The sequence below is a fragment of the Sander lucioperca genome, chromosome 11 (assembly GCF_008315115.2).
Source record: "Sander lucioperca isolate FBNREF2018 chromosome 11, SLUC_FBN_1.2, whole genome shotgun sequence".
Lineage (NCBI taxonomy): Eukaryota > Metazoa > Chordata > Actinopteri > Perciformes > Percidae > Sander > Sander lucioperca.
Window position 1 is genome coordinate 10,949,416 of NC_050183.1, and position 24,657 is coordinate 10,974,072.

A 24,657-nucleotide genomic window follows, 5' to 3' on the forward strand; every position below is an offset into this window, starting at 1 on the left:
ACACATATGAAGTGGGGGGTCTGGGGGTCCTCCCCCATCACATTTTGAGTGTCTAAGAGTTAATTTCCTGCATTCTGATACATTTTCAGGCACAAATGTATGATGTAAACTAGGGCTGTGTATTGGCAAGAATCTGGCAATATGATATGTATCACGATACATGGGTCACGATTCAATATATGCGTAAGGCGATGTATTGGGATTTTTTTTAAGTATAATTTTACAAAAACTAATATTTAAAAAAAAAAGACATGATGTTCATAAAAGTCAAAGAAGTTTACTTTAGATCAACAATTCAGTACACTGAAAATCAAACTGCCAGTTTGGGATTGTGGTTCCCAGGTTCTTAGTGAACTAATGTTTATATGCTAAAGTAGGCCAAAGTTCAGCCATAGCTACGTTGTTAGCTTCTAGCAAGAAGTCAGGCACTGTTAGGCACTGCTAGGTACTGTTAGGCACTGCTAGGTACAGTTAGGCACTGCTAGGTACTGTTAGGCACTGCTAGGTACTGCTAGGCACTGTTAGGCACTGCTAGGCACTGCTAGGTACAGTTAGGCACTGCTAGGTACAGTTAGGCACTGCTAGGTACAGTTAGGCACTGCTAGGCACTGTTAGGCACTGCTAGGTACTGTTAGGCACTGCTAGGTACAGTTAGGCACTGCTAGGCACTGTTAGGCACTGCTAGGTACTGTTAGGCACTGCTAGGTACTGATAGGCACTGCTAGGCACCGTTAAGCACTGTTAAGCACTGCTAGGCACTGCTAGGCACTGTTAGGCACTGCTAGGTACTGCTAGGCACTGCTAGGCACCGTTAAGCACTGTTAAGCACTGCTAGGTACAGTTAGGCACTGCTAGGTACTGTTAGGCACTGCTAGGTACAGTTAGGCACTGCTAGGTACTGCTAGGTACAGTTAGGCACTGTTAGGCACTGCTAGGCACTGCTAGGCACTGCTAGGCACCGTTAAGCACCGTTAAGCACTGCTAGGCACTGCTAAGCACTGTTAGGTACTGTTAGACACTGCTAGGCACTGTTAGATACTGCTAGGCACTGCTAGGTACTGTTAGGTACTGTTAGACACTGCTAGGCACTGTTAGGTACTGTTAGACACTGCTAGGCACTGTTAGGTACTGTTAGACACTGCTAGGCACTATTAGGTACTGTTAGGTACTGTTAGACACTGCTAGGCACTGTTAGGTACTGTTAGACACTGCTAGGCACTGTTAGACACTGCTAGGCACTGTTAGGCACTGCTAGGCACTGCTAGGCACTGCTAGGCACTGTTAGGTACTGCTAGGTACTGCTAGGCACTGCTAGGTACAGTTAGGCACTGCTAGGTACTGTTAGGCACTGCTAGGTACAGTTAGGCACTGCTAGGTACTGTTAGGCACTGCTAGGTACTGCTAGGCACTGCTAGGCACCGTTAAGCACTGTTAAGCACTGCTAGGCACTGCTAGGCACTGTTAGGTACTGTTAGACACTGCTAGGCACTGTTAGGTACTGCTAGGCACTGTTAGACACTGCTAGGCACTGTTAGGTACTGATAGGCACTGCTAGGCACCGTTAAGCACTGTTAAGCACTGCTAGGCACTGCTAGGTACAGTTAGGCACTGCTAGGTACTGTTAGGCACTGCTAGGTACAGTTAGGCACTGCTAGGTACAGTTAGGCACTGCTAGGTACTGCTAGGTACAGTTAGGCACTGTTAGGTACTGTTAGGCACTGCTAGGTACTGATAGGCACTGCTAGGCACTGCTAGGCACCGTTAAGCACCGTTAAGCACTGCTAGGCACTGCTAAGCACTGTTAGGTACTGTTAGACACTGCTAGGCACTGTTAGATACTGCTAGGCACTGCTAGGTACTGTTAGGTACTGTTAGACACTGCTAGGCACTGTTAGGTACTGTTAGACACTGCTAGGCACTGTTAGGTACTGTTAGATACTGCTAGGCACTGTTAGATACTGCTAGGCACTGCTAGGTACTGTTAGGTACTGTTAGACACTGCTAGGCACTGTTAGGTACTGTTAGACACTGCTAGGCACTGTTAGGTACTGTTAGGTACTGTTAGACACTGCTAGGCACTGTTAGACACTGCTAGGCACTGTTAGGCACTGCTAGGCACTGCTAGGCACTGCTAGGCACTGTTAGGTACTGCTAGGTACTGCTAGGCACTGCTAGGTACAGTTAGGCACTGCTAGGTACAGTTAGGCACTGCTAGGTACAGTTAGGCACTGCTAGGTACTGCTAGGCACTGCTAGGCACCGTTAAGCACTGTTAAGCACTGCTAGGCACTGCTAGGCACTGTTAGGTACTGTTAGACACTGCTAGGCACTGTTAGGTACTGCTAGGCACTGTTAGACACTGCTAGGCACTGTTAGACACTGCTAGGCACTGTTAGGTACTGTTAGGTACTGTTAGGCACTGCTAGGCACTGTTAGGTACTGTTAGACACTGCTAGGCACTGTTAGGTACTGTTAGGTACTGTTAGACACTGCTAGGTACTGATAGGCACTGCTAGGCACTGCTAGGCACCGTTAAGCACTGTTAAGCACTGCTAGGCACTGCTAGGTACAGTTAGGCACTGCTAGGTACTGTTAGGCACTGCTAGGTACAGTTAGGCACTGCTAGGTACTGCTAGGTACAGTTAGGCACTGTTAGGTACTGTTAGGCACTGCTAGGTACTGATAGGCACTGCTAGGCACTGCTAGGCACTGCTAGGCACCGTTAAGCACCGTTAAGCACTGCTAGGCACTGCTAAGCACTGTTAGGTACTGTTAGACACTGCTAGGCACTGTTAGGTACTGTTAGGTACTGTTAGACACTGCTAGGCACTGTTAGATACTGCTAGGCACTGCTAGGCACTGCTAGGTACTGTTAGGTACTGTTAGACACTGCTAGGCACTGTTAGGTACTGTTAGACACTGCTAGGCACTGTTAGGTACTGTTAGACACTGCTAGGCACTGTTAGGTACTGTTAGGTACTGTTAGACACTGCTAGGCACTGTTAGGTACTGCTAGGCACTGTTAGACACTGCTAGGCACTGCTAGGCACTGTTAGGTACTGCTAGGTACTGCTAGGCACCATTAAGCACTGTTAAGCACTGCTAGGCACTGCTAGGCACTGCTAGGTACTGCTAGGCACTGTTAGGTACTGTTAGGTACTGTTAGGTACTGTTAGGCACTGCTAGGTACTGCTAGGTACTGCTAGGTACTGCTAGGTACTGCTAGGCACTGTTAGGCAAGGACACTAGTGGTGTGTCTCAGCATAGCCATCTAGTGGTAGGGGGTTTAAACACAACATAAACGTGAACCACTGTCTTACATGAATATATTTGAACGTAAAAATAATAATATATTAATTCATAAATTAATAAATTAATATTTGTTTTCGATATTATCGAAAATCGATATTGCCTTTTTGAAAATCGATACAGTATTGCAAAATAAAATATTGCGATACTCAAGTGTAATGATTTTTTCTTACACCCCTAGTGTAAATGTCTTTATTTATGTCAAGGAAAACACAAAATTCTGGTGGCAGGTAACAATTCAAAATATAATGGAATATAATGCAGTAAGGGGGCTTTTGCATCCGACTACACTTGACCACAAAGTCAAGTTAATTTGATTAGTATGAACGGTAACTTTTTTTCCTAAATTGAAAAATTTTGGTCAGTGCTATTACTGTTGTAGCTAATTTGTACAATAAAACAACGTTATGAAGTAATGTTTTTTCTATTTTGAAATATTGATCAATAAATTGTCAGTGATAATGAATATACAGTAGTAGTGTAAGGGACCGCCCCTGCGGTTCGGGATGCATGTTAACCACGAATTAATTGCAAATTTAACCAGCTTGTTCAGGGAGTCTGGGCAATGCCAATAAAAGTGCTCGCATGTGTACGATACTACCGTATGGCTAGCATCAGGTGTTTAAACCAACTGTACCAAAACACGGAATATGACCACTATTTAACGCGACTACGAGATGTTTTCACAGGTTATGAAACTGTCTCAATTTAATACTGATAGACGGCAGCGCAGCCCTCCGCCGACAGACAGCAGTCGGAGCTCGGGCGGAAGGCTGAGAACGGCAGCCTGGTCACCGGGAGAGTCCGGTACAGCCTGACTCTGCAAACGGAGATCCCATTAACGCTAGCTTCACAGCGGAGCGTTCAAATCCAGTAAAGTTAGCGCCAGCCACATGTGTATATCGCAGATGTGAATGAGAGGGAGGCTGGCTGCTGAAAATAAAGACGCTTTGGCGCTGGTGATTTTCCTTTGGCGCTGGCTAAAACCTCTTTAGGGGGCGCCAAAACTTTCTCTATGCAGGAAAAACCCTGGTGTCAGATCCTTTTCCTTGATCTAAAATGATACCAGGCTAATCATTGGTTACCTGATTCACCTCTGCAGTAGTATAGGTTTAGTGACATGTAACAGAAAATCCATCACTGTAAAGCAATAAAGCCTCAAGTTGTCAAGTTGATGTCAGCGTATCATCTCTCTGATGTGAAACGTGAACACTGAGATCTTTAGAAGTCAGACTGAATTAACACCAGCCTCCCAAGGAATATGTGTGGGAAACCCCTATGAAATTGCGAGATTTGTTTTCTCAGTTCTGCCCTTGTGGTATTTCTAAGAGCCGACAGAGATGAGTCGGCTCCCATTTACGTTTCTCAAGTCTATGCATTTAAAAACGACAACAAAAGAAGCGTCTCTGAATTATGAACGTAATTACAACGAGATAGCTGTTCACCATAAAATGCATCCGTTAAAGCAACATGTTCTAAGAATAGTTCAGTCCAATATTGGTTGCTCCAGCAACAGTTTTTTCAGTTGAGATGATGAAAATGATTGAGGTCAATGGAAGAAAATGTCTGCGCACCAATCAGGATTTAGCAATATTTAAATGGAAATCTGATTACAGTTGGCGGGTTGTTTGCTTATGATGCCAGCACTGTCAATCAAGTGTGATCAAACCACACCCACACATTCTCCATGAAGCAGATTAGATTAGTTTTGACTCTTCATTCTCTGCTCTCTATTCATAATAGCTAAACATGTTTTTAACCTAAATTTCAACTTCGATTTTTACACATTGTGTACTGAATATTTAATGTTACAGTGGAATCAGGTGCTTACGTATGCTGAAATGCTGTTATTCCTAGCAGCCATACAACAGTATAACACTGAGACAAAAACACTCCATGCAGCGTATCTAAGGAGAGGTTTACTATTTATTTGCTGCACAACAAATAAAACATTTCATAAATCATAGAGCTAAGTGAAAGTGATATCCTACAGGGGTTGTAAACAAGATGTTTCTGTAGGAAAATGCCTCCTGACCATATGCAAGATTGAACACAAAGTAACACCCCTCATACTGTAGCTGAAAACAACAGTGATTAAAACTGAACTGTGGACAGACGAATGGAAAGCAAGATGTAACAAACAGAAAAAAAGTCACAGAAGGTATAATCCCTATGCTGTAGGAATGGTGGATTAGCGGATTTCTCGATTCCTCACAGTCTCTGCCATATGCTGCTGTGGCTACACCTTTCCAGTCTCACTCAGTGGAGATGCTTAAATCCTTCAGTAAACTAAACCTCATCGAAAGGTCTTCTAAAAAAGCTCCTTACGGACCCTCGGCATGCAGTTATCAACACAAACATCAGATGAGACGTGTTCCAAAACACAGGGAATTACGACACTTCTGTTGCCTTTAGTGCTCTTTAAAAACTTGGGTCAATATATCATTCTGTGACAGCAAACGGAGATATTTCCCACTTAAGAGATTTCCGAACCTTTTCATATCACAGGTATTGAGCTTATGAACACAGCTTATCCTCTACTGCTACAATGAGCACTGCACATCTATCCTCTCAGTCAAACTTCTATTGGGTTTTGGCTTGCGGACATAATCCCTTCTCCGGCTCGCTCACTGCCAAAGCCACATAGAATCAACTCATCAATAACACTTTGTTTACTGAATACAGATGACTTTTCTCAAGAATCCCCTTAACACAGCACAGGATGTAAAGGCATGAATGAGTGTAAGCTCATGACAATTTCATCGGGGCTTTTTTTTTTTTTTTTTTTAAATACTTGAGCTACCATTTAAGCAATTGCAGCAGACAGAGATTTCGCATTGCAATTGTATCCAAATCATTTGGGCTTGGCCCGATGAAAGAGGCTGACAAAAAGCCAGGGTGCTTATGCCCTTTGTCTTGACTTACAGGCTTCCTTCGATTGTACACGCTTTTCTCAGGAGCAGAAAAAAGGCCCAGTGGGTTGGCAGCCACAGCGCCGTTTCCTTCACCCTCTCTCTGTATTCTGCAGCGCTGGGCTGCAGGACCACAGATACATAACAATGAGGAGCTTTAGGTCCATAACTTCATCATCATGTCACACTGAGCCAGGGTTTCCTCATACTCTCTTTCACACTCACAATACCAGTGGCTAAGCTCACTATAAGGTTCTCAGCCACTGAGGGAGAGGGTTATTACATTAACAACAACTGGCGACAAAGAGCTTGAGATTGATTACAAGTTGATAATCTACATTTTAGGGTTATATAAAACAGTGCCATTCTTGGTTTGTTTCATTTCCTATTTTGTTTCTTTTCTTAACTTCAGTTGCTACTGTTGGCTATACACACTTAAAATCACAGGGTTAAATTGATGCAGTACTGGGTTACCTTTGCCTGGTACCAATGGGATGTTTAGACCCAGTGTTTGTTTTCATATATAACTGTTGGGTTACTGGATCACACCAACCCCTTGTCATGGATGCTTTTCCCATGGGTACTGGGTAAAGTTAACCCATAAATAAATATGTAAATACAAGTACGGTTGGTTTTTTAAGGGTATTGACCAAATTACATCGGTAATACCCAGGTAGATCAATCAGTGCCAAATGTTGATACCTGAGAGCACATAAGCCCGAGCTTTTCTGTCCTCTTCTCTGCATGTTTGACAGACAGCAGAGGTGGATACGGAGCGTGAGCTGTGTCGCCTCTGCAGCTTGTTCAAGTCACAGTGAGTCAGGGCAATGCCCATAAAGCGGTAGCAAGTATGGTTAAACTTTTCAAAACTCCAGGCTGACAACATTAATGGCGAGCTGCGGTGTGGTTACACTTCCTCTGAGACACGGCCACCAACGTTCTCTATGCCCTTGTGACAAATAGGTTTGGACTTATTTTTACAACTGAAGGTAAATCTTTCTTCCGGTACCGAATTCCAGGTAGCAGTTCGGTTCAAATTAGAACGGAACTCAACCATCAGTACAAGTCAAAAGTTAGTAATAGATCCACAAAATGCTTAAAGGAGTTCATAGTATTTTACACCAGCACAGATATCACATCTTGATCTTGATCATGATCTTTGGTTCAAAGTTAGGTATGGCGTTAAATAGCTTACAACTAGCTTACTTTGTGTTGAAGCAGCAGCTTGATGTTTTCTATGGCAAAAAGAGAGTTGGGTGTAATTTCCACTGGGGATTCTTGTCCCCCTAACTTCTATTGTTTCAGGGTGATTATCTTCCTTAAATCTCATGCTCTCTGACAGTTTAGCTGCCAAAACCCAGATGAGAGAAGAGAGGAGTTGAATAAAACGTTTGATATGCTCATCTCAGTCGCCCTAACTTTACTACCGTGGAGTGGCGAGTGCTGCGTTTACTTTTTTTGCCTCTTTAACGCTGTACATTGTGTTATAAAAATGGTCAGATATTTGCTCAAATGGAGGTGCGCGAGATCACAAGCAGCAGATGTCCACCTAAACAATGCAACACATTCCCACATCCAGTGTTGGCAGGAAGAAACTAAACAGACAAAATAACAGTTGCAGCACTTCCTAGTTGCTGAAACTCATGAGGTCAATAAGATTTGTTTCATTTCTACAGTAAACAACATGATTTCATTATTTAGATCCACAGCAGAGTACATCACAGTGAGATTTTCTTCCACAGCAGATGAGGACTTTAGCTCAGGGATTTCTTACAGATCGCTTTGGCAAACACATTACAGCACAGATGTGTTGTTTTTAACCTTAAAATATTTTTTGAAAGGCCTTGGTAGAAGAACAGAAACATTTTGAGGATTGTGTAAATCTAAAAAATTGGACACATTTGGACTTCCATGATTCATCCATGGATCACTTCTTAAAATAAATCAGATCCATGTCTAGCTCCTGAAAATAACAAAGTGCTGAAATCCTGCTTGGCCAGAAGCATCTGTGCAGCATCAGCGGGGCTGGGTTAAATGTTTTGAAGCCTTAGTCCCCGTTGCCCAGTTGTTTGGACTCTTATTTAATCTTTTACGTCTCCACTGCTCACACTGCAGCGCTGTGACCCTTGGCGACACCCAAAGAAGATTAATTGAAAAGCAAAGTTAAACTAGTTGTTTTTGGAAAGGCTTTATCCTTAATTGACTGATAGCTATATGTTCCTGCTGCTTAAAACCAAATCCAAACCCGTTCACTGGTCTATTTAAACATCCAGCCAGGGTATCTATGTCAGCCCTCTTAATCACTCCGGGGTTGTCTTAATCTTTCCATCTTAAGCGTGTCTTATTTACTTGTTTTCTGTTCCTCACTTTCCTTGTAGAAAGTGACCGCAGCTCAGCGTAATATCATCTTGTGCTCCAGTTTCTCATGGAAAGCTACAGTAATTGTTTTAGAATAGTCCTTTATCCTCAGTGTGTAAACATGCGGCTTGATAGCAACCATCAAACATATCTGCCGAGCTGTGAACAAAGGGTGCAATTCAACCACTCAATCAATGTTATGTCACATGAAATCATACGAGGTACAATTCCAGTGAAATGTTATCCCATCAGCTCCTTCCACCTGTGCGTGATCATCATGAAGCAGAATGTGGCCGTCAGATCGGCACACAGAAGAAGAGTCACCCGGTTGAATGGCATCAGCACTCTAGGATCCAGCCAAGTCTCACCGAAAGGACATCACAGCTCCGGACATCCCACTGGAAACCAGCGGAGGCATGGACGCAGGGTACAAAATTAGCACGATCCACCAGGCAAATACTGGTAAAATGTGCATGTGGCTAGTAGCTTTGCTTCACTCACTAGCCAAAAAAAAAAATGGTTGGCTCTATTGAGTGGCCTGTAAAGTTTAAAGTTTAAACATTCACTAGCCATTTGGCCGGTGGGAAAAAAAAGTTAGCTTTGCACCCAAGCCAACCAGCTCACCATCCGTAGCCTGCACACTGGCTAGCAGGATGCCCAGCAGAGAGGTGGCAGTCGGTGGTCCAACACGCTTGCCTCGCTGCCCCCTCTGATGTAGAGATGGAGATGGACGCTTGTCCAGGTAATCGGGATCGTAGCCATACGTCGTAGCTAATAGCCATCTTCACCTTTTCCTCTGTGTTTACATTTGAAAACCTTGAACGGCCAGGCTAGCAGAGGCGGCAGGACGCTGCCAAGTTGATTTCCGTATTCTGATAACCGACTGGTAGTCATGAGATGGTCCTGCTATGCAGGAGACTAGCAATTTGATTCTGATGAGTCCTGAGCGACTCATAGCCACATGCCATCACTGTCTAATGTCAATCACGTAAAGCACAGATAATGCTTGTAAAATAGACAATTCAGCATACATTTTGCGGAGCTGACGGAGAGGGGACTGGAGAGTTCTGCGTCTTCTAGAACAGCCTTGCTATATCATACGCCAGTCCAATACACAATCATTTTTCATTGCATTGTTAAGGCGTGTGGCCTGGCTCAATTCAATGAAATAGATTCATGCTCGCAGTGTTTGCATTCTGAATATGCACTCTGCTATAGTAAGAGTGTCCCTGTGCCAGACATAAAGTTAACCAGATGATTGATCTCTATTTAAATTAAACTGAGGTCTGAAAATTAAGACTGCACAACTATCATGTGAAAGCCAGTTTGAACAATATGTAGCTAAACACACAATAACAATTTGACTGCATTGGTTTTATTTAGTTTTTCATCTATTTCCAAGACTGCATGGAGTCAAAATCAGGTACAGAATTAATAAAAAAAAAACAAAAACAAAAAAACAGTTGGATGCTATTTTGAAAATACAATGTTTCTGTTCTGGCTGACTTTTTGTATACAATACAATACCAAGTACAAAGGTTAATATTGAAGCGATACTCGACCTCAAATCTTCATCTTTTTACAAAAACAAAATGCAAGCTACCAGCAGAAGCAGTATATTTAGCAATATTTTGGAGAACATATGGGTGTTTGGAACATACTGAGCATACAGATGGGAAGGTAAAGGAGTGAGTTATGTTACAGGAGATGTTTGAGGAGTTTCTGTGGACTTTGGTTTAAATAGTTTATATCCACTGTGGAAATTTGCTATAATAATAACTGAGAAGAATGCTGCTGACCACAGCCCAGGGCCTTCGCTTAACTACTGAGCAAACCAAAAGATATTTTATTTATTATTTATTTAACTGTTCAGTTATACTAAATAGAATATTTATTTTGTTGGCCAAATATAAATATATGGAGTGTAAAAATACTGGAATCAGATTATAATTTACCAACTATGTGTAAGTGTTTTAATTGTAAAATGTAAAATTCCTTGCCTGGCATCGCCAGACTAACTCGCAAATGCGTATTAGTCTAGAACCTCTTTTGACCGTTGACCCAGACGTATGAAACATTGTCTTTCTTCCAGGTTATAAAGTTCCCTCAGGGTGCTCAAATTCCAAAAAAATAAATAAATAAATAAATAAATAAAGTAGCAAAAGCCGTTCCCAATACACAATAAAACATATTTTTTAACAGTCAGATTTCAGGCCTCTTTCTAACACAAGTCTAACATGTTCAAGTACAAATAAGTAGGTTTTTTTCAATTGAAGTGCATCAAATAAGGCGAGTCTGGTACACACAGCAATTCACTTTTTGATGGTGTATACCAACACAGTCTGTGACAGAGTACCTCCCGTTCTGTTTGTGATAGTATCTTTAGGATAGAAATCACGAGAAAATTATTTATTTTGGGATGCTATGTAATCTAGCTCGGACCATTTGGTCATTTCCGCCTGGACCGTCATAACTCACTGATTCTTATCTACTGGAGTCGGACGGGGCAGAAACTGTATAGTTCGGTGTAAGTTTGGTGGAAAAAGAAAGTATAAAGAAATTATGAAAAAGTAGAAGAAAAAGATGACTGCACTGTCAGCCTCATTCATTCAGATCTGCCAAATTCGATGTTAATGAGTTGCACAATCCCATGATAAAAGATATAACAGAGCTATAGTGGGTCTTTGTTAAGCAGTGCTTGTGAATATAAAACTCTCCAGTTCATTCAACTATTATTATTGTTTGGTATAATATTTATTCTTGACCATCTAATCAGGCCACACTTGGGCCACCACTGTGACTGTATACACCAATATTCTTGGTGTGTATGTTCTGGTCTATATGGATCCGTGTGTGTCACTGAATGTTAACTGTTGTTTAATTAGTATATGTATACTGATATATTGTGTGTATATGGAGAGGCTGTGCGCAATTTTTTTCCTTAGGGAGACAACAAAGGCTAATCTTATCTTATTGTATTATGTTCATAAGAAACTCTAATCACTGAGAATTAGAGCTGTCAGTTATGTAAATATGGTAAGGAATAAGGAATTGTATCTAGATAAAGATTGTATCTGAAGCTGATTCACACCTTTTTTTTTGGTTAGACGCCAGTGGGGCTGCACGATATGAGGATAATATCTAATTGTGATTATTTGGACTGATATCGCAATTACGATATGATTCACAATATATAGAGGGAATGGTCATTTTTTGTATCATTATTCTCATTTTTATTGAAAAATATTACAATTTAAAAAATTAACCTGATTATAGTGTGATTTTTGCAAGGATCTGTACCAAACAAAGAAGTTTTTCTCTAGTCTGTAGGATACGATTTGTAGGCCGGGCGTCTCTGCAGCACCACAATACTTCATTTAGAATGGTTAGACACATGTTTTGCTTATAACAAATATTGCAATATTGCAAAGGGGAAGGTTCTGAACAGCCGGAAGAAAGTTCTATCTATATATAAAGTTCCTATGGCCACTTGGCCAGTGTGAATACAAATGGCAAAACCGGTTTTGGGGGAGAGTAGTTAGTAGAACTGTTTAGAAGTCAACTGTTCCTTAAACTACGTTCCTCTAACTACTTGGTCAGAAAGAGGCTATAGAAGCATCTGTACATTTTAATATGAAACTGGGAGACACTGAACAAGATGTGGATTACCGATCATAAATATAGTGTTTTGACTTGATATCAGCAAAATACAGAATAGATGGCAATTTTGAGAGGTTTTAACACCATCATGCTGTTGAGATTATCAGGTTGGAAGCGCTATGAAGAAAATGTGAGGAACACGATGAATCAGAGTAAGCATTTACATGTATCTAAAATATGTTTACCTTCCATATAGTATGCTGGTATTAAGTCTAAATTAAATGCTATTGAATGAGACAGAAAACAACATTTCCTAAAAAAAAAAGAGGCCATAATATAATTTCCCTGACAGTCCAGCAAGCACCTAAGGATTTGTCTCTTTACATGAAACCCTTATATTCCGAAATGAATCGAGGAAAACCGTTTGGCTACAGCTCTAGTCAAGCCCAACAAAGAGTTAAGTATTTTAAATTCTACAGTGAAGCTAAACTGTTCTTGAAATTCAGCTGGCAGCCAGCCTCGCTAGTCATCCGTCGATTTGATGTGTGCTTCAAGAATCTGGCCCAAACAGACAAACTCTGAGCCAGGAATCCAAACACACAGTCTGAGAAACCAAGAACCATCCAAGGCCAGTTAAGTTTATACCATCGCTGTGGCCCAAGCATGTAAGGTGGTCTCCATCACTCCACTTCTGTGCTACTGACTGAGAAAACCAAACTTCTGTACATCCAAACATGACTGCAAGGTAGTCTCACATAGCCACTGAAACGGAGCTAAAGCAAAATCACAAAGCAAAACCAATGCTCTAATAAACAGAATTTTGGACACCAATCAGATCCTAAAACAAGCTCACACTGGGGGAGTCAGGGTTTTTGGTGATGTTGGTTGAGAGCGTTGTGTCTAATAATAATACATAACAAGGCAACCGTTTTGCCAGTTTTTGCCTATTAAAAAAAAAGAAGCAGCTCTTTTGTCTGCCCTTTATCTCAGGGCACAAATAAGCTTATTATTACTAGAAGAATAGAAAGTGTGCTAATGAAAGCCGTAGCAGGGAAGGAAGTTTCCTTGGAACACCTGTTCAACATTTTCATATTCAGTGAAGAAGAGCTTAGGTTCCCATATGAGCACCTTTGCCATCTGTTTCAAAAAATATATCAAATTTTGGTATTCAACCACTGTGCATGCTTTGCTAAACACAAACACCTCACAGCTTGCTAATTTCAATGTCTTAGTGTTATCAGGACATGCAAACACAATTTTCATCGGGCAGTTAAGGGAGTTCTCCGCAGCTTATCTGAAATAATGCCAACAAAGAGTCGGCTAATCAGGAGAAAAATCGGTTACACTTTACTTGAAGGTATCTACATAAGAGTGACATGACACTGTCATGAACGTGTCATAAAACATTATAAACAAGTCACAAATGTTTATGACATAACGCTTCTTTTAGTAAGCGTCATTCGGTTTTTGACATGACAAGTTATGGTTAGGGTTAAGGTTAGAGTTAGGGTTAAAACGCAACGCCCGGGATGGGCGTTGCGAGGGGCACGGGCACGAGGGACCCACTGGTGTGAATAAAACACTTAAGGTTAGGGTTCATGTGTCATGACTGTGTCATGACAGTGTCATGACAGTGTCATGTCACTCTTATGTAGATACCTTCAAGTAAAGTGTTACCGAAAAATCACTGTGTGCTTAACTAATGCACCAAATGCAGACTTAATAATATGCAGCTATTAGGTCTACAAGCATTTTTTCATCATTTACAGTTTTATTTTGATAAAGTCTTTCTACAAATTTGATATCGACAGTACCTAAACAGCACCCAGGAGGTAATCAAATGGTGGCATGCTAGAGAGTTACAGATGCAGACACTTGGGTTTATTGCTGTTTTACAATAAAACCAAAATAACTGGTAAAGTGAGGACTAATGTAAAATATAGATGTGTTTCAGTTATGGGGTTCAATTATGTAATGAACTTAATGATGAGTTGAAAATGTGTACGTCTCTGTTGAGTTTAAAAAAATCTTTAAAATCTTAAATAATTAAGGGTTACTTAAAGCAGCAGAACTGAGAACACTTTAATATCTGTTTATTTATTGCAGGTAATATCGTTATCGCGATATTCAACAATGTCAATCGCATATCGCTAATTTTTCTCATATCGTGCAGCACTAATTAAAATGTAAAATTACTAGGATTGTACTCAAGTATTTCGTTTCATTTAGTTGTGTTGGATTTCTGGGTGATTCTATGGGGGTAATAGGAGCTTCAGCCTATTCCTTTTTCGGTTAGCTACGGTGGCAAATTGTGTGAAATAATTATCTATTTCATGTATGTTAACCAAAATAAAATTATTCATCATCGTCATTACATCAAAGCTAAATGTATGCTTGTTTAGTTTTCCACGTTTTTGAGCCCAGATCATAATTTCTGAGTGTGTGAAGCTCAGTAAATTCTCTTTTGGTATGTACGGGATGAAGTCTTTGCGGACCACAACATGTCACAACAAACAAACACCAAATTTTTGAAATGTATACCACATGTCCATTTAGTCTTGAAGTTCAAACCTACACTAAATAATAAATCAGTTCCTATGCTGGAGGGAACGTCAGCAGGACTGTGGGAAATGGAGCTGCAGAAATCTGTCTTACAGTATGTCTATCTAAACTGGACAAAGCTTTATTTGATTAGAGGGAGGTTGTTTTTCACATTTTATCAATGTAAAACAAATGGCTTGTTTTTCTCATACCCAAGGCTAATTGATCAAACTAAGAATGTGTCATGAGAACACTTACTGTACGTCATTAGGACCACCTCCTGCCCCTTAGCCAACTTTCTATGACGCAAATGCATCGGCGAGCCAGAGGAATTTAAACTGCAAACTGAAATCACTAGAAATATGGATGCAAAAAAGAGCTTCTCATAAAAATATGGATTCAATAACTAAATGACGAATTTGCCGTACATTTATAGAATAAATAATACGAATATATAATTGTATAATTTAGAAATAAAATACAAATTATTTTTTTGCCTTCGTGCCTAGGAATCAATGAAGAGGTGAATACATTTTTTTGCATTTTGTTATCATAATTACAGAATCGCACAATGTTATATTGTGTACTTGTAGTAAAACTTGTGCAGGCCCAAAGCGCATGTGTACCAGCCTTGATGACAAAAAGAACTTTTAATCAGAACAATGTGTCAAACTCAAGGCCCCCGGGCCAAATCTGGCCCCTCGCAAATTTTGATCCGGCCTACATATCAATTTAGGTTCACAATAGAAGAAAAAAAATTCACCTAGCTGCGCACCAAACCAAGAAGACAGGAAACGGTTTTCAATCTGCAATGACGTGACACTCAAAACAGAAATGGGCTGATTTGCTGACTTTGAGACAACCAGTGAGTTTGCATATTCAGGCCTATGATTGTTGTGAGTCGGCTGTAATGAGAATGCACTGTTTTGCTTGATTTGTTCAATTATATGATGGCTAAAGAACCTTTTTGATGACTTTTGTTAAGCGCTTTATGTGGACCAAATTGTAAGTGAGAAGGCTTTATGAGACATGCAATAACAGTCAAAAATACTTTACTTTTTTGGGGCCTGGTTAGCTCAGTTGGTAGAACGCGCGCCCATATATGGAGGTTTACTCCTCAACGCAGCGGCCGCAGATTCGACTCTGACCTGCGGCCTTTTGTTGCATGTTGTTCCCCCTCTCTCTCCCCTTTCATGTCTTCAGCTGCACTATTTAAATAAAGGCTTAAAAATGCCCAAAAAAATAATGTTTAAAAAACTTTTTTTTGATTAAATAAAAGCAAAGTCAATCAACTATGCGCCTGGCCCTTGATGTGATTCTTATTTTCCAGTGTGGCCCTTAGTGAAATTGAGTTTGATACCCCTGATTTAGATGATGCGCCGTAGATAAATTATCAGAGAACATTTTGAGTCAAAATAATTCCGGCTGCTCTTAATGACCACCACTGACACTAACTAGCCGTGCTAATGTGCTTAGATCAGGGTCCGGGGGCCCCCAGGGGTCTGTGGCACTCTGCCAGGGGGTCTGTTTTCAGATTCATTCATTTGAAATTGTCATAATGGAATTCTTACTTTTAAAAAAAAGGCTTCTTCGTGATATACAGTATACAGTAATATAATATATAATTCATCTATAATAGTTCATAGATTATGTTACTTTCTGAGTGTTTGTCTTAAAAATTCAAATCTCCACCACTGATGTAGAAAAGAATAGATAGGAACAGAGAGTAGAAGAGAACGGAGACCTTTTGATGCTGCTGCAGTGTTTATTGATGTTGTATACGTGCATGATGCAAAGATGGGTACTGATTTTAATATTTTTTACTTTATTTTTATCATTACCATTCAGGGGGGTTTTGTTTTCCATCCTATGTTATGCATTCTACTTCATCTTTTCGTTATCTTATTTAAATCTGTATCTTGGGGCGACCTCTAGCTCCCCCAGTAAGAGTGTGCGCCCCATGTAGGCTGAGTCCTTAGCAGCGGTCCAGGTTCGAGTCCGACCTGCAGCCCTTTGCTGCGTGTCATCCCCCATCTCTCTCCCACCTTTCCTGTCTATCCACTGTCACTATCAAATAAATGGAAAAGCCCCAAAAGAATTATCTAAAAAAAAAAAAAAATCTGTATCTTATTTTGCATTACTGATGGCATTTTATTCCTGTTATGTTCATTCTTTGTCTTTCATTTTCATATTTCTTGTATGGAAGGTGCTTTACAAATAAAGCCTACTATTATGGATTTTTATTATGATTAGGAGAGGTGCAATGGTAGAAAGAAAATGTTTAGTGATAAAAGATTACAAAATGACCAAATCTGGGAGATTTGCATGTGAGATGGCCCAAAAAGAAAGAAAAGATGTATTCTTTACTCTCGCCACCACTACAACTGCAACAGTTCTTTTATCGGATTAAACATACATTAATATTGTCCACAGGAAAACATTTTATGGTAAATAAAATGAAGCCGGGGATTACAGCAGTGTTCATGCTCTGTGAATGTACAGTATTTACAGCTGTTGAAAGAAGGGAAAAATTCTCACTCAAGTACTCACCCAAATTTTAACTCTAAGTGATGGTGGGGACTACAGGATCAGACACCTAAAAAGAAACACAAGATAATTATACAGCACTGAAATCAAAATGACATTTTACAAAGAGACCTATCATTTAGGGCAGAAAGGATCCGGATGGGTTCATTTAAACTGTCCGATCTTGGGTTGCAGCCGCAACACCTCGGTGCTGACGTTCAATTGTTTACTTTAGGAAAGTTAGCATTAAAAGTGCAGCTCGAACTCCTGAAGTGAAATCCTAACTTTTGACTGCAGGGGATACACACAAAAATTATAATTGTGAGTGAAATTTCTATTTCGGGTGTTGTGAATGTCCTACATTCTGTTTAGATACAGGTAAGGGTGGGGGTGGAATCATTTTTTGTCTCCAGGGCCCAACCATGTGTATTCCTCTTGCTGAGGAATTCTTTTGTTCTGATAAATTGACATTGTCAGTTTCCCACGTTGCCACAGAGTGGCATATACTATAGGGAGCAGTGGTGGGTACACAGATGCTACATACGACTGGCGTCAGTCAATGTGACAGTTCTTGTTTTTTCTTTTCTTTTGAGTGAGGGGGGGGGGGGTCTATTTTTTCTAAATCTGAACTTCCAAGTCGAAGAAGCAGGAAGGAATAGGAATTAATACACCTACACTCCCCTTCTCCCTTTAGAATGGCAAAAATCTCTTTGTACCCACATCATAATTATGGGTGGGCGCCAGTTTGGGATTGTTATCCATGCCACCTTCACACTTTTTTTTTTTTTGCAAGTATAATACAATGTTTTGAGAACATGCAGCTGACAACTAAGTCTTTTCACAACTTCACTTCAGTTTCTTTACGCTGCGCTAATGTTAAGGAACAAGTATTGCTTGAAGTGGTGTTGCCTTGTTCTAGCATATGCTACCTAGTTTTCAGAGGCGCCGTTTTTCCACAAGCGCAGCGAGTAGCTGGCCGCGGAGGAACAGTAACCAGCAGCCAGGCAGGCGCTGGGGACGCCTTCCTCCAGGGAGATGATGTTGATGAACAGGCTCTATTTTGGTGTTGTTTCATGCAGTCTTACACTCAAGTCTCAATTACTGAGTGAGTTTAATGTGTTTACCTCTGAAACCGTTTTATTTTGCCAGATTAATTAGCAGTTTTAGCGTTGAGCACCGAACACCGTCTTCTTATTATTACTCTCAGCTAAATGTGGAAATGTGTGCACTTAGTATGTTTTAAGTAAATATTTATTAAAACTGTAGTCTGAAGACATAAAACTAACCTTAAGTGTAAATGTTTTCTTAAACCAACTTTTTGTGACAATGTGAACAATAAAGAAACAATAAGCTGATTATTTGATCAATAGAAAATTAATTATTAAAGATGTTGATGTTAGCATAGCCCTGCTTAGTGTAGATCTGGAAATAATAATGAGTGTTAAAATATAGGAAATTCAACAAAAAACTATTCTCTCATATTTCCCTCGGTGATATGCAAATAGCTCTGGTTTGACCTGCTGACATGTTGAGATAGTTGCTGTCACCCCCCCAATACAGAAGTGAATGGAATTTAATTTGTTGTCAAAGCATTGAAAAGTGACATTCGGACACTTAACAGCAACATGCCTTTTTAAGAGACAGTGTGCGGTTTACTCTTTACAGAGCTTACTGTCAACACTCTAACCAAAGGTATAGAACAGTGGAAACTGTACTCTATATCAGAGATATTCAACAGGGAGTCCGGGACCCCTAGGGGGTCCTCAGAGTTAATACAGAGGAGCCGCCAAATTATGTAAAAAGAATCTCTAGAACCGTTAAGTCTGATGGATTTCAAACTTGACAGGTGTCTTGCTACAGGCACAAGTAAGTGTGGTGCAAAACATATCGTTTTTTATATATATATATATATATATATATATATATATATATGGGTAAAAGAAGCACACATTGGCTTTTGCCGCTGTAGCCGCTGGCCATTCCCCTCTCACACTGCACAGCACCTCAGACCCACAAAAATGTGCAAAATAGCACTACTTTGGACTTTGAATAAACAAACGATAATTCCCGAATTCAAGGACGTTTCAGAATCCCACACGTGCAAAGCACAACCAGCTATAGAGTTTTTTGTGGCAGACAGAGCGTGATACCACTTATAGGCAGACACTGTTTTTGAGTCACATCGTTGTCCGTGTCTAGGGGCATGTTTGGTGGGAAGGTAAAATGCACGCCACATGCAGAATGCTTTACAACAGCGGGGGAGGGGTGCTACCGCCTTTGACTCTTTTCCTGCTTCCAACGTTAGCAACACGATTGCTGGATATACCAAACTTACTTTTCTTCACTTTCCTGGAGCACAAGCAGATAGCTGAAAGGAACATCGCGACTGTTGTGTGGAATAAGGTAGGCGAAAAAAAGGCGCTACGCTTTTCGCTAAGAGGAAACTCAACAAAAAGCCATTTGCCAACACTAAATATCAAACAAAAGCCAGACACTAGATAGTATTAAGTTGCTGTGAGCTGTAGCCTACATTCACCACTTCTAACCAGAGGCAGAACATAACGTAATCTCGGAGATTATTCCTTCACAGCGCTGTGCAATGTGAGAAAATCTCAGAACTGAACCGGGCAGACACAGCACTTTTCATCAGACTCACCCCGGGTTAATTAAGTCTACTGCTAACTCACAACACTAATAACATTACCGTCGCCAAAATACCCCCGCAAATCAAATCCCCTACTTCACAGTTAACTGTCAAGCCACTAAACCTGTATGGAAATTAACACCTCTGCTGAAGTGTTAAATTCGTTAATGATCATACGACATGAGACAACACAGTCTCTCTGTCTGTCTCTCTCTGCACACACGCACGCACATACCACTTTATATACCACATATACCAACTATTGTGCCACGAACCCATTCAAAGTTGACTGAGAAAGCATCAGCTAGATGGGGACCTTATTAAGTTTAAGGAAATATGCCTCACTTCCTGTATGCTTGTCTTGCCATAAACTTAAATTGAGCTTTAATTAAGGCCCTTATCCACCCAGAGTAGATTTACTGAGTGCTAATATTATTTTTCAGCCACTCCATGCCTTGCACATGCACTTACACATACTCACTCCTGGTATCTTCCTAATGCAAACAACAGTCTATTACCACCGTAGCCAGATCCTACCTGCCATCCCATATTTCAAGGCCCTCTCCCGGCGCCCTCCTGTTTGTTTTTGTTTTTCCGGGAACTCCCGTAATATGAAAGGCTGTCAAACATTATTATGAATAATCATCACACACGGATCATACGTTTTGTTAAGTTTGTCTGACGTCAACCAAGACTATCTATGAAACAGAATCTACACACAAAATCCACACGCTACATACAATTTCAACCCATCAGTCACCGCAACCTGGCAACCAACAACCCACAACGCGATTCAAGGGGCGTGTGTGAAGCTGTGGTCAGTGCAGGGCGCAGGCGGACGGGCCAGCTAACTCACGTAGCTGTAGCTGTTGTCAAAAGGGACAGCGTTGGGGCGGCCTCTAGCTCACCCACCTCAACCCTGTAGTTCGCCCCATGTTGGCTGAGTCCTGCAGCGGTGCGGGTTCGAGTCTGACCTGCTGCCCTTTGCTGAGTGTCATCCCCTGTCTCTCTCCCCTTTTCATGTCTATACACTGTCACTATATAATAAAGGGAAAAGCCCTCAAAAAAATATCTAAAAAAAAAAAAAAGGAGATCAAAATACACCTGCAAATTTCAGCAAAACAGTTTCCATTCATATCTGCTAGTCACCAGGATAGTGGCCATGCCTTTTACAAAGCCTGTACAGTTCATTTTAATGTAGGGCACAGTGTGAAGAATGACTCAAGCCAACAACAATACACATAAATCCAGAAGCAAATGCACACACATATATCATTATGTTCACAAAATGATAAATGTAAATATACATCGATATGAACCATAGGGCTAAACTGCAGTGTTTCTGTGATAAATAGACATTTTGTCATAACATAAATACAAATATAAATGAGGTTTACTATTTACTTAAATACATGATATGTATGTATTTACTTAAATAACATTTACTTATGTAAATAACCAGAAATAAACTCTTAACCCCCACCGCCTTAAAAACCTCAACGTTGGCAGATTAACTGCCAAACAGCCATAATCATAGAAATCCATGGATTAAAACGAGTGATTATCTCTCCAGCTAAGAAATGAGAGAAAATGAGTTACCAAACCAAAGAATGACTTGATATACAGTAGCATCAGTATCTGACCAAATGCTTTGATGTTTTCCCCCTGAGAAGGAGGACTTGAAACATATCCACAAATTTGATTGATCTTAGACTTCTAGTCTCTGAGCTACAGAGCCAAACACACACGAGCACATTCTGTGCTAAAACATCTGGGGACGTAGCCAGCAGAGGAGGAGGTGATCTGGCCAGAAATGGTGGAAAACACAGGTCAGACGGGCTCACGTTCAACTGCTGCCAACCCAATAAGTTAGAAGAAGAATTATGTTGATTATGCTTGTACCAGCAAGGTGCCTGAAGGCAAATGTGCCAAATCCGGCCCTGCAGCAAAAATTATTTCCACTTTCATAGTTTACATCAAAATGAAGATGATTTTTCATAACGTGTACAGGATATAACAATGTAAACACAAGGCTCATGTAAACCAAGTGTTTCCCATACATAGGTTAAACTTGGGCCCAGGTAGATTGATAACCACCCAGGTAGATCAAATCTGAATAACGTTTTTATTTTTCTGATCAACAATGTAATTTTATAGCACACAGCCCAGCGGCCTCCAGCCACTCCCACCCATGGAGTCATGGTTGCGTGTGTGTCACAGCGTCAATTTACTGCAGGCTCAGAGCCAGGCTTACGTTAGTAGCACGTTAGTAGTAGCGCATGCTACTTGTGGTGTTGTGGCTTCCCGTGGGATGAACTGTACTGATAAACCGTAGAAACGCCATGGCCACACCGCTGTGAAAGCTCCTCGAAACGTCATTTACACAGTCTGGTTGTTCACCCTCTCCGCGGCACTGTGCTCGCTTGCAATATTTAGAGTTAACTGTTGCTAACCGAGCCTTCAGTAGGGCTGGGCAATATATCAATATTATATCGATATCGTGATATGAGACTACAGTATGTTCCAAATTATTATGCAAATTATATTTTACACAGATTTTCCTAAATAGTCGATGCAAATGACAGTCAGTATAATTTTCAAGTCACCAACCGTTAGGGTATAAGTAAAATTTCATTGAACAAACCACCCAATGAAAACAGTATCTTTTTTTCAAAAATAAAAAACTCAAAATGCACTGTTCCAAATTATTATGCACAACAGAGTTTCAAAAGATTTTATAGGTTGTAAAGAACTGAACATGGTCATTTGCTGAATTTGCAGCATTAGGAGGTCATATTTACTGAAATCAAAAGCTATTTCAATCAAACACATCTTAACAGGGCAGGTTACATGAAAAGATTTGTGGCTGATTCAGAGCACACACGGGTTTGTGCAGATAAAGGCATAATGAGGAAGGTTTCTGTCAAACAAATTCATCAGATTAAGAGAGCAGCTGCTAAAATGCCATTACAAAGCAGCAAACAGGTATTTGAAGCTGCTGGTGCCTCTGGAGTCCCGCAAACCTCAAGGTGTAGGATCCTCCAGAGGCTTGCAGTTGTGCATAAACCTACTATTCTGCCACCCCTAACCAATGCTCACAAGCAGAAACTGATTACTGTTTACTGATGAGTGCCGTGCAACCCTGGATGGACCAGATGGATGGAGTAGTGGATGGCCACCATGTCCCAATAAGGCTGCGACGTGAGCAAGGAGGTGGCGGAGTCATGTTTTGGGCCAGAATCATGGGGAGAGAGTTTCTGACTGACCACTTTCTTCCATGGTACAAAAAGAAGAACCGTGCCTTCCGTAGCAAAATCATCTTCATGCATGACAATGCACCATCCAGCGTTTCCCACACATAGACTAATTTGTGGCGGTGCGCCATACAATCAACACTGGCCGCCACATATATTTTTAACGCTATTTAAAACACGCAGCGTATTCCTTCAGCTTCCTTTCCCTGCTCTCTTCCGTCTCTGTCGCTCCTGCGTCTTTCACATACACGCAGATACACACACAGCCCCTCCCCTCCGTGCACATAGCGTCTGTCTCCATCAAAACGAGAGAAGACGGCTCGCGAAATTCTTAAGTTCTCGAAAGGTTGGTATCTACCTCTACATTGAACACCTTTACACAATCACTTTTAGGCCGGGAGAGGGCCTTTTTAATCACATTAAAAAGTGCTATAAAAAATATTTTATATTCTGAATACAATGTTGTCAGTGTGTTAATGTTGAGTCCCGACCCGACTCTTAGCAAACAAGCGATTGCGCCTGCTTTAGAAAGTTAACTAGTCGCAAGTTTGCGGTAAAATGCAGTTGGGTTGTCGAGGTCAAAACACTATATGTAGCAGCTGTGAATCAAATAAACTTATTATAAATAATGTAATTTTTTTTACTCTTACACTGAATGTTTGCTGCTTCAATCCAGATGAGTATTGAAAAGTATTTTCCGTGACGTGACTGAAAAAGGCCCGTGTTGAGGATGAGGACCAGCCTGAACCGGAGGTATCAATCTCAAACAGAGCTCAACAGTCCCACCAGTGGAATTAGTTATGTTATTAATTTGTTTAAAATATTTTCAGGCTTCAACCAGTGCTGCTCAAGCAGAAAGACAGGGTCAATGGGAGAGAAAGAGATTCATTATCATCACTTCATCATTAGGCATAGAAGAAAGAGTAGGCGAGGAGGACAGCATCCAGCAGCGTGTGCTCCTCAGTTTTAAGTATTTCACCCCCCCTAAAAACAGCAGCTCTGGGAGGCTATTCTGACATCCTGCAAAGAAATTCAAGCAGAAACTGTCCATAAATTCACAAGTTCAATGTATGCAAGAATTGTGAAGGTGATATCAAAGAAGGGGTCCTATGTTAACATGTAACCTGCCCTGTTAAGATGTGTTTGATTGAAATAGCTTTTGATTTCAGTAAATATGACCTCCTAATGCTGCAAATTCAGCAAATTACCATGTTCAGTTCTTTACAACCTATAAAATGTTTTGAAACTCTGTTGTGCATAATAATTTGGAATCTCTCTCTCTCTCTCTCTCTCTCTCTCTCTCCTCTCTCTCCTCTCTCTCCTCTCTCTCTCTCTCTCTCTCTCTCTCTCTCTCTCTCTCTCTCTCTCTCTCTCTCTCTCTCTCTCTCTCTCTCTCTCTCTCCCCCAAGTAGTGTGAAGCATAAACATAGCAAGAGATATTCATTTTAAACCAAAACATAGTAGTGTAGATGTAGCCTTACACAACTGCATCTAATTAACCATGCATTCCCTGC

General features: G+C 40.8%; 1 protein-coding gene across 6 annotated transcripts in view; it reads right to left on the reverse strand.

Annotated features, from left to right (window-relative positions):
- LOC116058749 (LIM domain containing preferred translocation partner in lipoma) overlaps positions 1-24,657 on the reverse strand; it is a 191,361-nt gene that overhangs the window by 146,938 nt on the left and 19,766 nt on the right. For 2 of the 6 annotated variants that reach the window (XM_036007009.1, XM_036007012.1), the window contains one exon: positions 17,270-17,315. The exons of 3 other annotated variants lie outside the window; for them this stretch is intronic. The gene's annotated coding sequence lies outside the window, so the exon portion shown is untranslated. Of the gene's footprint in view, positions 1-17,269; positions 17,320-24,657 lie in introns of all 6 variants that reach the window. One more of the 6 variants, XM_036007010.1, reaches the window with a different exon arrangement.